We start from the raw sequence: 15774 nt of genomic DNA, 5'->3' as shown, positions 1-15774 counted from the left end.
CATAAACAAACAAAAGGAATCCCAGAAGTTATTTTTGTATAAAGTAACAACTGACTAAGCACATCTTTATGTGACTATTTGATAGGCTTTATCAAATCCTTCACCAGTCCCTGATGGGTCTTACTCATATAAAAGACTTCTACTAAGGTCACCTGTCAAGAATAAAATAAAATAAAATTCAGGAACAGGATTTTGGGCCTTTTTTAGGAGGGGGAGGGTCAATTGGTCCTATATTATAAGAAACCTCAAGTCTAATACCAATAGGTTTTCTCCAATATTCTCTATCTTGGGTGAGACTTATATTTAGGATGTTTATAAAGAAGATACGTACAAAGAGAATTCCGATGTATGTTTTATCTGAAGTGAATATATTTACTAATTTACTGAGAGTCGGGCTAGTATAAAATTAATGTTAATCTCCTGCTCTGAAACAAATCATACACCGAAATGTTCTTAGCGCACTCTGCGGGAGTCTGCTCAATCCCAGGAGTGTGGAATGCTCTTTAAATGTGCAACTGCTTTGTGAAAATTTCCAAGTCTGCATAATCACCGTTGGACATAAGAGCCAAAGCAACGACATGCTGAAGTGGAAGTATGAACTGTCACCCTAGAAGCCTCCTGCTCCATCCTGCTAATGGTTGCTGAGCTGTAAAATTATTCTATCCTCATTCTTCATCTGTTTGTCAAAGTAAAGGCATATCATCCGGTACTTAAATACAAAGCACTTGAGTTCCAGCTGTTGTCCCACCTCTGGCAAACTTTTTGACCCCATCCAGGAAAAGGACAACCTAAACTTTGTCATTAGCGATGGACTCTGTGAGCCTGGCAAACCGCTTAGTCACTAAGTCTGCATTTACCTATCTTTAAAATGGAATTCTATTTGCTTTCTTCCTTGTGAGGATGTTATGAAAATTAATGAGATAATGTTGGTAATTTGCTCGAAGTTTCTAAGAAGAAAAGCACACTTCAAATAAGAACACCATTATATTGTTTTGCAATCAGGCTATATCTTTTTCTCCTTCAATTATCCCCTCAACTGTTGTGTTCTGTTGTGTTTACTTCAACAGTTAAGTGTGTCTAACTGGTCAAGGTAATACTTACTCGAATTGCCTTTCCCTAGTGGTGTTAATTACTCTATTTTGCACCTATTCCCAAGTTGGTTTCTTTGGGAATAGTTTATGCATGAGTTGATTATATTGACTGTAAGAGCATGATCTTCATAAAGAGTCTTGTATACGTGTGTGTGTGTGTGTGTGTGTGTGTGCAGTGTGATAAGATGACACACAATAGCTTCGAGTATTTTTAAATGATTATATACAATAAAAATAATAATTAATGCTATAAATTTAAAGAGCACCTTTCATCTGATCATCTCAAAGTACTTTAGAAAGGATAATTAAACTTCACAACACCTCTTTACCATACCTATCATTATTTCCATTTGCAGGCAACAAACTGAGGTTCAACAAGGTTAGTAACACAAGGACCTAAAGTGAGTCAATGCCAGGAAGGGCCCTTGGTTTCCAAAGCCTAGTTAAAAGTGGTACCGTGGCTAAAGAGAGTTCTACAATTCTAGTTATGGACAGTGAGGGCAGCAATCAGGGATTCCTTGTAGTCAAGCTGACAGTACAGTGCTTACATGATCAAGTGCCTCTCTCTTCTCAGCTTCTTTATTTTCTTGACCTTGAAAAGTTTTCTGTCTTTTCAAACTCACATGCTTGGTTTGGGTGGATTAAGAGATCCTGGTATATACAGGATAGCAACCTCAAATCAGTTAATGATGTTACGTTAACTCTAACCTAGCAAAAACTACTGTATGAGAATGGGTGTGCTCAGTCAGCACAAAACTGACGCTGATGAATGACCTGCAGTTCTAGATGGCTCTGCCCCAGGTGATACTGTAACAGAAGGTTTGGGGAGCTCATATAGAATTGGATCACTGGAAAAAGAAGCCTACTATGTTGGTGTAATTTGCTATGAATGATAGATGGGTTAGAAAATGACTCCACTGAAAGCCACCTCTGATGACCTGGATCCCGTGAAGCTCCAAGTGATGGCACCGAGTACAGCCCGCAGTCAGGTAGATCACACCCCTTTCTTAGTAGTCGAACAAGCCCCAGGGAACGTGTGGCATTGAGTTAATTTGGGAAATTTCAATGTTTCTACCTAAAATGGCCTTCCCTTTCCATCACTACATTTTTCTTCTCATAAATGAGTTTCTAAAACATTGTTTTTTTGCTCCATCTATGGAACTGTTTTATAAAGTGCTTGTAGGAATCAATGTGTCAACCCAGTGGTGGGAGTCGGTGGCCATAGTCAGTGTCACAAGCAAGGAATATTAATGATTTTACTTAGGTGTGGAAGGCAAAACAGCTCAATAGTTAGCAATGGCAGTTCAGAGCGAGACCGAATCTGGATCTCCTTCTTACTAGCTGGAAGACTTTGAATAAATCAAATAATCTCTGAGCCTGTTTTTATCAACTGTCAGCTGGAAAGCTCATCTCTTTCTCCTCTGCTTGTCATGCAGGTCAATGAAGATATTGTAGGAATATCCTAAACATGATACCTGACATGTGGCAGGCACTGAGCAATACTAGCTAGGAGAGCTGGCATTGGTAGCAGCCGTTAGAGTTAGCATTACCATCTGAGTTATTCCCTGGATTTACTGATGAAAAGAACAGAACAAAAATGGAAAGTAGGCTTATTAGAAAAGTGTAAAGAGAAGGAGTATCTATTTTTTTTTTCAAAGATGTTTGTGTAAATTCTTTGCTATTTGTGAACAGAGAAACAGGGTGAAAGTCCATTGTGACCAGATGGCTTTGTGGATGGAGACAGGAGTAAATGGCAAATTAATTATAGGAAAATGTGGGATACAATAATTGGCTTAGAAAACTACCCATTCTCTTCCTCTAGAAAAAAATTGTGTGTTCTGCTTTTATGTATTACAATGGAAACTTGTTCTCAGGAAGCCGGGCTTCTCTTTTGAAGGTCCCCAGGGAGTGGCATTTGACTAATGCCCTAAAGCATTTAATGCATGTTCAAAGAAGTTTTTAAAATGTTTGTGAAAAATAATAAGACAAAAGTTAAAGTTAATGTGAAATAAAAGAAACCATTCCAGATGGGGCTAAGAAAAATGCAAATAGCCATTTGCTTAAAACCAGGGGTGTGTGCCGATTCATAAAAAACACATTTTCATCTAAATGTAAAACGCAGTTGGTTGGGAGAGAGAGGAGACAATGGATGCCTTTTGTTCTAAGGAGAGCAAATTTTTTTAGGAGTCAGAAAATCATTTCCCCCTTTTTTTAACCTTGCAAGAAGATATTTTTCTCATCAAGCAGTCTGTATTATACCCACGAGACAGAAAACGCCCATTGAATCTCATAAATCAGGGCTACAGGATTACACACCAGACTAGGATGGTAGCAGGCAGAAGGCTCAGAAGATCAATGTACTGATGCACACAGTCTGTAGCATGAATCTCCATGTTGCATATCAACTGCCGCTCAGTATTTGGAAGACTCTTAATTCTTCCATTTTCTCTTTCTGACTCAACATATTCTTCACGGTGGTTTCAAAATGCTCAAAAGTGAAAAACGTACTAAATGTGACTGTTTGGATAATATTTCTATCCCTGCAACATAAGGACTGGATCTGGTTTATAGATTTTTGTGACAGATCACTCTCTCACCTAAAAATATTTTCTGCTTCGTGTCATTAAAATCAGTCAATATTAATTTTGCAAGGAATAGCCAGATGGATCTGAGAGGTGATGAGAGAAGGATCCATGTGGCGTAGCAGATTTTAAACTAGAACAAGAAGAGTAAGGTTGGAATTGAGACTCATAGTCCAAGCTGGATGAGGAGGATGAGAAGCTAAAGTACGATGAAGGCTGGATGAAGCTTGCAGACAAAAGAGAGAACCTGTGGATAGGAAACTCCCTGCCACCATAAAATGTTTTCAGTGTGGGTTGGTTATGGCTTGAATTGGGGATGACTTCCACAGGCTCATGCTTTGAACAAGGTTTTTCAGCAGGTCCACTCAGGGGGGAAGAGCTGGGGAAGATGGGTCTGGTTTTGTCCTCTGCTTACTCAAATGCCATGATATGAGTAGTTTCTGCTGAACTCTCTTGCCTCCATCAACTGTACCATGCCTTCTCCAGGACAGACCCAAACCCTCTAGAACCAAGAGTCAAGTTGTATCATTCTTCCTTTGGCTGATTTTTAATTAGGTATTAAAAAAAAACAACAACAACGTTTTAAAATACAGAAATACAGAGCCCCAATAAAAAACAAATTCAAAGAAACATATTAGAGGAGAGTGAAGGACTACACTGAATCTTTATGGTGAAGTGGCCCTTGAGGAGCATCGGCTAGACAGCTGTTAGCCGACCTAATGAAAACCAGTCCTCAAGAAGTAGTTCACTGTAGCCTGAAATCTGCAGCCAAAAAAAGTTCTGGAATCCTACAAATAGCAGTGCCCAGGGGATAAAGCCTGGAGGAAAGAAACTCATTCACAGGGCAAAAACAGGAGTGGAGACTACCTTAGCCCATCTCCTTACTCAAGTGGCTATCTGTGCTTCTTGACGTTTTCTTTAAAACCAGACTGAACCTTTTGTTTTTTGAAAGTAACTGGAGCCAGATGTGGTGGCACACACCTTTAATTCCAGCTCTTGGGAGGCAGAGGCAGGTGACTCTCTGTGGGTTCCTGCCAGCCTTATCAACATAGTGAGTGCCAGGACAGCCAGACCCTGTCTCTAAAATACCCCTCCCCCCAAAGAAAATAACTGGAGTATCTTTATGAGTCTAGAGTGGTTGGAAAGCTCTTTCACCCAGGAGCAGGAAGATGGTTTTCCATAGTCCACACAAGGAGTGCCAGGAAGCCTGCAGCAGCTTTCAGTCAATATCCTACTGAAAGCTAGAACAGAAGCTAGTTGGAAGCTTGGTGGTGATAATTAGTTCCCACAGTCTCCCAGCTTCCCTGTGAAGCAAGTATAATTACCTCTTATTGACAGATGAGGAAACTGAGGTTCAGAGACATGATGTAACTTGTCTAAGTTCTCACGGTGAGCAAGGGGCAGAGCTGGAAATGAAAATACGTGTCTACCTGATGGGGCAGCTCATGCCGGTAACAGCTGTGCCACACTGTTCATACTGTAGAGGCTCTCAAGGTCCACGGGCTCAGCGTCCAGCTCTTATACACTAGAATCATCCACCGTACTGCCTTGTGTGCCCGATGCTTTGGCACAACTGTAGCATTGATGTGACTCTTCAAGCAACCCCTGCTATAGTCACTCAAAATTCTCACCAGTCCCTTTTAAGTGTAGACTGGAAAAAAAAATCTTTGTCAGTTTTATTGGATTTAGACCCAGAGTCCCTTCAAAGGGCATTTTTTAATTAAATTTTTATTTTTTATATTAATTACAGTTTATTCACTTTGTATCCCAGCTGTAGCCCCCTCTCTTATTACCTCCAAATCCCACCCTCCCTCCATCCTCTCCTCCCATGCCCCTCTCCAAGTCTACTGATAAGGGAGGTCTTCCTCCTCTTCCATCTGACCCTAGCATATCAGGTCTCATCAGGACTGGCTGTATTGTCTTCCTCTGTGGCCTGGCAAGGCTGCTCCTCTATCAAGGGGAGGTGATCAAAGAGCCAGCCACTGATTTCATGTAGTAAGACCTGGAGAGGACAGCAGCTACACAAGAAGAGCAACAGAACAAAAATCTGGGCACAAGGGTCTCCTCTGAGAATGATACTCCAACCAAAGACCGTTCATGGAGATAACCTAAACCCCTGCTTAGATGCAGCCCAAAGCAGCTCAGTATCCAAGTGGGTTCCCCAGTAAAAAAAAAAAAAGCAAAAAAAAAACCTTAATTTTCTTTTTGGGGGTGGTTAATTTCAATTTTATTACAAATTGAAAAAACAAACAATTACAAGGATACGTAACAAATAACAAAGAGCATTTTCATTTCCCGTCTTCCACAAAACCTTCACAGTAGCCACTAGTTAGGCATCAAACTGACTTTTCTTGAAGTGCCTAAGATTTCAGCATGAACTGCTTGAACCCAGCAAGGTTTCTGCTGCTCTGTTGTGTCATGATTACTTAAGAGGGATGGCAGCCTTCCCGGGAAACCTGAAATGCAAACTGTTATTAATTTGCCTAGTGTCCCAGTTTTGCCACAGTTTCTCTGTCCAGCTGTGAATGGCAATACATTTTCAAGTGCAAATGCTGCATTAGAATATATGAGGTTTGTTGCGCAAAACATCCTAATGTCCCCATTCCAGAGATAGCACAGACTTGCTGTTTAGCACTCGCCAAGGCCCTAATCTTGTCAGTGCTTTGAGTGATGGAACATGCAAGACATACTGTTCTTGGTCAGGGGCATCCGGCCCTCCACATACCTGCTTGCTGCACTCAGACAATTCTTTTCTTTGACCAGGCTGCTGCTCTCTACCAGCTTGACAGCGCCCTCCAGTCTCCAAAGTTCAATTCAATTCCAGATCGATTAGAAGTAAGAACATGTTTCCTCTCTCAATGTGAATCAACTTAGGTAATTAGAGAAATGACAAAGTGTTCCTTGGAGTTCTCAGCAATATCCTCAGCAGTGTATTGCCTGCTTTCGAAACAAACAAGGTTAGTTAGTAACTCACGGATTCACAAATCTAAAGCCATGGCAGCTTTATTGTTTGCCAATAATTTTTATACATAACATTTCTGTCACTATGGACTTTATTCACGCTTTATTTGTCTCCTTGTGGTGGAATAGAGTAGAAATAAAAGGGATAATTAAGAGCTTTGAAGTGTATCAGGATAGTCATAGCTATAATTGGACTTTTATAGATTGGTTTTGTCTAGAATGATTGGATATGCATGCATGCCTAGGTATGTTACTTGATAGTAAATGTTTTATACATTATGAATCAATTTTCTCTTTATAAAATGTTGTCTTTTTTTTTTTTACATTCTACCAGGTTATCTTCTTTCTTTCTCTCCTCCCCCTTTCTTTGTCTGTTTATATTACCATATACATATAATGCCTACATATGTATAAATGAATATCTATATACCCATATAGACAGAATGAGATATGTAATACATATATGAAATAGGTGCCAGGTATATATACACATACACACACATACACAGATTCATACATACACATGATTGTAGTGAGAAGAGAATACATATTTATATAAAAACAAGTATCAAACATTATGTGCACATGGATATATTTTTCCTATTTATGGTGGATACATATGTGTGCTTTCGGTACCAATAATATAAGCATGGGGATATACAGTTTCTATACATAGGAAAAGATATATACAAGCATGTATTTGTGTGCAAGACTCCATGAACTTGTCTGCAGTGTTTTTATTCATGCTCTGTGAAAGATACCAGCGAACAGTAACTCTTTTGTACAGCTTCCTTCACCCTCCCAGGCACTTCTGCTCATTTCCTGCTTCCTGCTTCACAGAGCTCTGTATAGACAGGTGGCTCTTCAGGTTGTAACACAGTAATTATCTGTTTACTGCATGGCGTCCTGTCCTCACCTGACCTACGTCTCCTTAAAGTCAGGGCCTTTCCCTCACAGGGTAGGTATTCATTATCATGTTAATATAGTCTTTCATTAAATAATTTGCATTTTGTAGTGACATCATTCCAGGCTGCATTCATGTAGCGCACTGTTACAATAGTTCAAAGTCCAACATTATGTAAATGCACAATCACAGAACAGACCCACATACAGATGGATGCCTTGGATAGGTATCTCTTCAAATTTTGTATCCTACAGGCTGAATATATATGTGTGTTTTGGTGGTACGGAGTTTGGAGTTTGCCCAGCACGAATGAGGTAGTAGGGTCAGTTCCCAGCACCAAATAAAAATCAATCAATCAATCAATACAATTAAAATAAAGTTGCATGCTGTGCCTTAATCCCTAATGTGGTGGTGTTTGGAGGTGGGCCCTTGAGAGGTGTTTAGGTCAAGAGGATGGAGCTCTCATAAATGGTATTAGTGCCTTCAGAAAAGAGACTCCCAGAGAGCTTCCTTATTCTTTTGGCCATGGGACATGACAGCCATCTATGAGCTAGGAGATAGGGTTGCATCAGACACTACCTCTTTAGGCACATGAATCTTGAACTTTCCAGCTTCAGCATCATTCTTAATAAAGCACTCTTGTCACTCTGTTTAGAGCGAGTCGTCATGGCAGACCGAACAGACTGAATGGACACACATGTGACCAAGCAAAGCTAAGTGAATTCAGACGTACAATCCAAAGCCGTGCAGAGGCCTTACCCCAACATCAAGACTTTCTCTCTCCTATTCTGCTAGGCTTCTCATGTAGTACTGTCTCCTTTAGGAACCTAAGAAAGGTTGGCTGTCATTTCCACTTCCATTTTTAGTGGATGCAACTCGCAAGCAAGGCACTTCCAGGGAAGTCCTTCCTCCCTTGTCCCGTGTTCAAAACTGATGTGACTCCTGCCAACTGGGAGTTGAAGAGCCAAAAGACCCCAGCTCATTCATCAGCAACCCTCTGAATGAAGCTGCTGGGGCTAGATTTAAAGTCATCTTGTCACTGACAGAAGCTGCATATTTTTATTTGTTGCTGATCTCTTTGCTCAGCTAAGTGGAAAAGGCCCTTAGGCTGCAATTTAAATGGCTTGAATGTGATACAAGTGCCCTCTTTATTCACAGAGAAAGATGCTAACAGTCAGAACTGCCTTCTGAAAGATATTGTTGAATCTCTGTATGAAATTAATTGAAAATAGGGCATCATTCTATCTATCTTGGGTAGTGTCTGAGTAGATGAATGACCCAGATAGCCATTTATGTCCCTCGAAGCCCTGACAGTGAGTGTAAAACTTCTTTGGAAATCCTTCTTTAATACTAGCCATAGTATTTACGATATCTAACACCAAACCCGTGTTCTCTTGCTGGTACTGTGCACAGATCACATAGAGATTTCACAGTTATTCTTTTTTTTTTATTTCCCCCCCCTTTTTTTTAAATTTTTCCTCAATTACACTTTATTCATTCTGCATCCCCCTATAAGCCCCTCCCTCCTCCCCTCCCAATCCCACCCTCCCTCTGCATGCATGCCACTCCCCTTGAGAGAGGCATACCATAGGTTTGCAAGGAGAAGCCATTTGAAGCTTAACTTGTAATGATAGTTGTGCTATTGATTTCTTTTGAGAACTCTCTCTCTCTCTCTTTGCTTTGCTCTTTGCTTTTGTTTCTCAAAAGGGAAACCTAGTGTCTTAAATGCATTTTCTGAAAAATTCATTAAGCTCCCTTTTAAAAAGAGGCTCAAAGCTTGTTACACCTTTTGAGAATAAAGTTAAAGAATGCCTCTGAGACTCTGAGTGGCAGCCCTGTCAGCGGAAAGCGGTCCTCTGCGTATTTTTCAGTGCTTAGCATTGTGGTCTGTCACTATTTAATCATTCTTATCTGAGAATTTCTGGAGCTTGTTACCCATCATTCCCTTTACTTAGAATATTCTCCCCACACTTCTTCCTGGGTAGAACACTGACTCATCTTTAAGGCTCGGTAATATGGCCCTTCTTCTGGGAGCCTTGACAGGTCCCTAGCATTTCTTAGTATCCTGCTTGTCCGTCTACACTGTGAACCCATCTTGTATTTCCTTTCTGGTGATTGCCTGAGTAACCCTCTAACTGTTGTCCACGTTCAGCCTCTGAGCCAGGAGATTTGAGAAGAACGAGGGCCGAGGACTGTGTCTGTCTTGGTTCTTAACGGACTCGGCACTTGACCTCTAACAGGCCCTTAAGTGCTGAGTGAGCAAATAAATGTACTAAGCATTTTGTGTTTGCCAGCTACCACACTAGGTGCTGGTGGGAGAGCAGAGTAAAAGAGAGCCAGTTGTTCCCAAACAAGATCCAATACACCAGCTAACCCAGATAAACTCTTTAGAAGTTTACGCTTATGGGGGACACAGGGAAGGTGATAATTAAAATGTCCTCCATTGCAAACACGTGCTAGGGACTGAGAAGTACAGCCTTCAATATGCTCTTGGTACCAGGGCACATTTTAAAAATGACTTGATGCCTAGGAGATAATCTGTCTGTACTGGGAGCCCCAAAGCATAAAATCTTGGGAGGTCCCTTACCCTTTATAGCATTGCTATGAAGTATGAAAACCATAAATTCCTTTTGTTGAGACTGTAGTGTGAGATACATATGATTTAATAGACTTAGTGGAAAGCAGTCTTATAATCACCATGGGTGTTTCTCATCTTCCTCTGTAAGGAAGACTCTTACATTTTAGTTTAATTAAACGGAAGCTGCCACAAAGAAATGGAATGATAAGAAATGGCTACTGGTTACTTTCAAAGTTTTGCCATACGGCTTTGTGCCAGCCACGAGAAGACCCCCAAGGAATAGAGCTGGTTACACAGCTCGATGGGAGGAAGTGTGCTTTTGAAGGTCTGCATAGATGTATGCTTCTGTGACTTACCTGGCAAGAGGCTGGAGCACAGAGCTCTCATCAGCTTTGATGTAGCCCATGTCAGTGTCCATGCCAGGAGAGGTGTTTTATGCCTGGAGCTGTGTTGCCAAACTCTTTCCTGCTCTGAGGAGCCCAAGGGACCAAAAATGTGTTCTACCTCCATCCATATCCTCCCGAGTACAGGCAGGGATCGGTCAGAGACACCATGGCTTTCTGCAGACAAATGTGGAGGTATAAACCCTACCTGAATGAGTAATCAAATTCCTTTCCTCCAGGAGAGCCTGGGTCTGTGTGGAGAAAACAAATTTCCCAGGGAAGTTTCTGCAAAAAGCATACTCCTCATGCTGCTGCCTCATCTGTGCTCTGAAAGCATGTCTTGTCCTCCAAGGCTCCACTTGGATCCTGGAAAGATTTTGCTTGCCTGCTACCACCTCCAGAGGTACAGTGATGGAAACTGAAGACGATTCTTCCACTCGCCTCAACTGTTCAACAAAAATTTCTGAAAACCTCCTGTATGCTAGGAGCCATTTGAGAAATGTGTCTTCCCTTGCGGAGCCTTTTATCCCTGTAAAGAAGAGACAGTGATCAAGATGAATGGCATGCCGGGTAGTGATAAGAGCTGAAGAGAGAACAGTGAGTAAGTAGAAGGTTCTGAGATGGAAGGCTGTGTGAGAGGCAGGAGGCACAGGTGAGATTTTCAGAGGGCAAGAAAAGCCGTAATGGGATGACAGGTTAACCAGCTGGCTATATGGGTGACAATATATGACATGTGAACAAAGAGTGGTAAAGAATGGCAAGGAAAGCCTGTGTTTTGGAGCATGGAGTTATATGAGAGCAAAGGAGGCATCTGGAAGTTAAACACAGAGAGGATCTTGCTGGTAGAAGGAGGGCTTTCAGGTCTCAGAGAGCTAAGGATTCAGAGCACAAAATGGCCTATGGAAGTGTCTTCCCTAAAGGGACAGGTCTACCTCTACACAGTACCGAGACACACACTTGTACTTTTGCATGAAGATTTTTTTCTTTTTCTTTTTTCTTTTTTTTTTCATTTTGAAACTACAATCAAGGGTCACCGAGACTCAGAGAAAGCATCAGCTGGTGAGGCCGTAAGTGATGACACAGCTTCCTGCCACTTTCCAGGGTGGAGCAACCCCACTCACTACTGAAGCTAAGATCCCAGACAGCTGCCTGTCCACACTGAGTCCCACATTTCTCTTTGCTTCCACTTTCAGTCTAGCTGTAACTTCTTTATTCCATTCAACCTTGCTTGGTTCTTTCATTCCGATGTCTTATTCTTCCTAAGAATACAAGCCACCTGTGTGTTGTTTGGGCCACATGGATTGGAAACCCGTCATTGCTTCTTAACGTTTCTTAACCTTTCCTCATCTGTACAATGGGTATAGTTAGAGAGTGGTTGAGGAAGAGATGGAATTCAACCATTGGGGGGTGGGATGTCTTCATGGAACTTTTGTTTTTCAATTATCTCCCTACCTCATTAAATATTTTGACTCAGTGCATGATCACTTTCAAACCTAATATTAGAAAAAAATCAGTAAAGCTCCTTGGGAGACTACACATTAAGATGAAAGGAACTGTTTTTGAAAACACACCATTTGATCTCACTCATGTATTCATTATGAATATAATTTCAGGTGTTTGCTAAGAGTTATGTTGAACCAGGCACGTCAGACACAGCAGCAAAAAGACTTCCACCGCTGTCCAGTGGAGGAGTACGTCACCACAGGGAGCGTCCGTCACAAGACAAATGCAGAGCCACACAGAGAGCCAGGGGGTGGAGCCAACAAGAGCCTCCACATTCTCAAGCCTGGAAAGCAGCAAAGAGATCACTGCTGTTGGGTGCTGTTTGTGAAAATCCCCTCATTTCATCCAATTTTACTTATTTTAGGGCATGGTTTGATTTCCTGAGGGAGGCCTTAAGATACGATGGCTTTGCAATTACCATTGCTATGCACTTCAGTACTACCAGCAAGGCTGTCCAAATACACTCTTTGTCCTGTCAGAAACCTTCCACAGCCCTGGTGTGGGGGTCATTTTCCAGGAGCAAGTGTGGGATCTAATGAATGCAATGGCAACTAGTAAGGCCAAAGCACCCATTTTTCAAATTAGCTGAGCTCCCCAACTGAGACTTTACTAGCAACTTGTAAAGGCAACTGCTTCCAACACTCCTGTACTTCAGAAAATCACATCCTGTCCTCAAGGACAGAAAACAGAGAGATTCTTAAATTATTCATCAGAAAAGATTTACTTCCCAAACAGCCAGTTCGGTTTAAAGGCTGCCATTGACTATGTATTAGGACCATTCCTCACTGAAATCCAAATGTTGGTGCCACAACCAAATGAAAGCCCATAATGGGTTTCTCTGTTCTAGACAGGCTTAAAGGATGAGCTGTTTCCTTACATGAGAAAAGAAGAAAGAAAGCCAAAAAGACATCAAGATCTTCAGTTTCTGGAAGAAGAGGCTGCAGATGTGGCCATCTTCTATCTGAGGAAAGATTCTGATCCTTGTTCTGTTATCATGGAGCTGAGATATTTACAAACCTACTGCTTGCTCTCAGCAAGCTCATGCTAATTTACATCATCTTACAGCACTCTCAATTACAGAGGACTGCCTTACATTATTGATGCACTCAGATCTCCTTGAAACTCTAACCTTTCCAGCTAGAAACAGTTTTGAGCAGATAAGAGCAGGAAGTAGCAAGACCTGAGCACAACACAGTATTTTTTTTTCCAAACTCTCTTTTAAATCTCAATTAACTCTCCAGATTCCCAAGGGTCTTCTAAGCCTTGGATATGTGGCTAGCAGAATTTGAGGAAATGTACCCATTTCTATATTCGCAAAGTGGCTGGGTTGTTAGGTTTTTATGGCCATGTGCAATGTCAGGGCCTCCCCAGTGGCCACCCCCAGATAAAACCTGTGATTGCTCTGCTTTTCCACTAGAGACCTCTGTCTGCTCATAGGAAGGCTCTTAGCAGTTCCTGCTCCAGGGCTGGGTCCTGGGAGGTTCTCTAGCAACAATGTGTAAAAGTTTGCCAACTTGCCTCTGGGGGAAGATGGAGTTTACCATCAAATAACTCTGTAATCTCTCTCTCTTTCTCTCTCTCTCCCTCTCCCTTTCTTCCACTTAAGCCCACCAAAGCATGCTCAAGCAGGTGTGCCCTGAAGGACTGAAGAGAATTCGAGTCTTAAAGCAATGTCTCAGAAGGAAGAAGTAAGCAGAAAGGATCTTTTTCTTAGGGATACCCCGCTGAGATTCACAGAGAGCCTTCTGTGAAGGAGGGAGAGTGACTTTGTTCACAAGCCAGCAGCTCCGGGGGAGGGGGGTTTACTACATGCTAAACAAGAGTTCTCTGGCCCCCACCATGCCCTAGGTGTCACTGTAATTCCTTGGGCAGCCCTCTTTTCGGCACCCAGCGCCATCAATACTAGGCATATAGTTATACATCCTTAACATCAACAGATGGGACACAGCTGTGAGGGGAAACTTAGATAAAATTTCACCATTTTTCCAACACGTCAAAACGAATTCACCTCCCTTTGCCTTTGCATAGTCTGTAAGAGATATAGAAGGCTGAAAGTGGAAATAATCTCCCTTTGCTTATCCCGCGCCCCTGTGATAAATTAGCACAGCTTGTGTTTCAGAGTTCGGGTGTAACCGATTATGCCTGCTTGCCATGGTATCTACCACAGCAGCTTTGGAAAGAGAGTCAAGACAGGATGAGGTCAACGAGTCTGTGAAACCCGTTTGGGAATTTATCGCCAGTCAGTGGTTCATGGAAATTTCTCGAGACTCTCTAATATCTATTTTTTGTCTGAAACAATTATAGATTGTTTGAATGTGTTTCTTAGGAAAAATGGCACCACTTGTGTAGGTAGACTGTCATTTTTTTTTCATTCATTTATCCGTCAGTAACAAGTTAACCAATGTGCCAGTCACTATAATTGGCAAAGAAAACATAAAGGGCAAGGCACAAAGGCTTGATTCAGAGCTTCTAACACAAGATTCCTAAGAACAGATGATTTTCAGGATGTATGCAGTGTATGTGTGTGTGTGTGTGTGTGTGTGTGTGTGTGTGTGTGGTTTAGCATAATAAAAATAGATTTTAAACAATCCTTAGAAGGTTTGATGTAAGCAAATAACTAAAAACTAAGCAATTTTGATAATTCATTAGAAGGGTACTAGACATATAGCTCAGTGAGTAACAAGAGCAAGCACCACTCTTGCAGAGGATTTGAATTTGGTTCCCAGTACCTATGTGGGGATTTCACAACTGCTTCTGGTTCCAGCTCCAGAAAGATCCAGTGCCTATGATCTCTGTGGGCACCTGTCCCCATGTGCACATATTCCTACACATCCACACATATGTGTACACGAGTGAACACATAATAAAAACAAATCCTAAAACATGGAGTGTCTTAGAATTACCGCGTAATAGAAATACATACAGTACGATATAAACTCAGGGGGCAGGGTTCTCACATCTGCTCCTGACACAAAGTTTGGAAAAGGTTACAGAGAAGATGGTGTTTTTGTTACCTGTGAAGGACAAGCGGGAATCACACAGGTGTCTGTAAGGATGCTAGATGGGAGTCATTGCATCTTGATAGACCCAGCCGATCACCTACAGAACCTGAGGCCAGCCTACAAGCTGAGGCGTGATGGGTGTTTTCTCTACAGTAACTTGAAACCAAGACCATGCTTGGTCTTGAGTTGACAGCTACAGGCAGACTTCCACAAGCCAGCCCTCACTGAACACAAATGTGCTGAGAGCAAGTAGGTAGAGCATGTGCAACGTTTGGTGTCGGATGACCAAGAAGATCACAAAATGTGTTTTTTGCTGGACCAAGTTGCAGGAGTGCCTAGGCCCCAGCTCAGGGTCGGGATCTTTTTCACAAGAATTGGAGAAAAGGTCGCTCAAGTGCACAGAGCTCTACCCACAACTGGGTGCCTGCTTTCTAAGTTCCCACCAGCCTTATTTTACGTCTTTCGTAGGTAGAAGTGATTCACTGAGATTCTCATGAGAAAAAGGACTGTGCTAGGCAAATCATCCCCCTTGCTCTGCTGACGTGAGTTTGGAGCTGCATTTCAAATGCAGCTCCTCTACCAGATCAGTATGTACTTTTGACTGCTGGGCAATGGCTTCCTTCCCCGCGATGTTTTCTTAGGACAAGGAAATTAAAATACATCTCTATAATATATTTGTCAGCCTCTCTAATTTATAGCGATATGGCGAGTAGATGGACATAAACCTGTCACCCCCAAAATCTTATTAAAACTTATGTCAGTCGGGAAGA

The sequence above is a fragment of the Meriones unguiculatus genome, chromosome 6 (assembly GCF_030254825.1).
Source record: "Meriones unguiculatus strain TT.TT164.6M chromosome 6, Bangor_MerUng_6.1, whole genome shotgun sequence".
NCBI classification, from domain to species: domain Eukaryota; kingdom Metazoa; phylum Chordata; class Mammalia; order Rodentia; family Muridae; genus Meriones; species Meriones unguiculatus.
Note: the sequence above shows the minus strand (reverse complement) of the source record.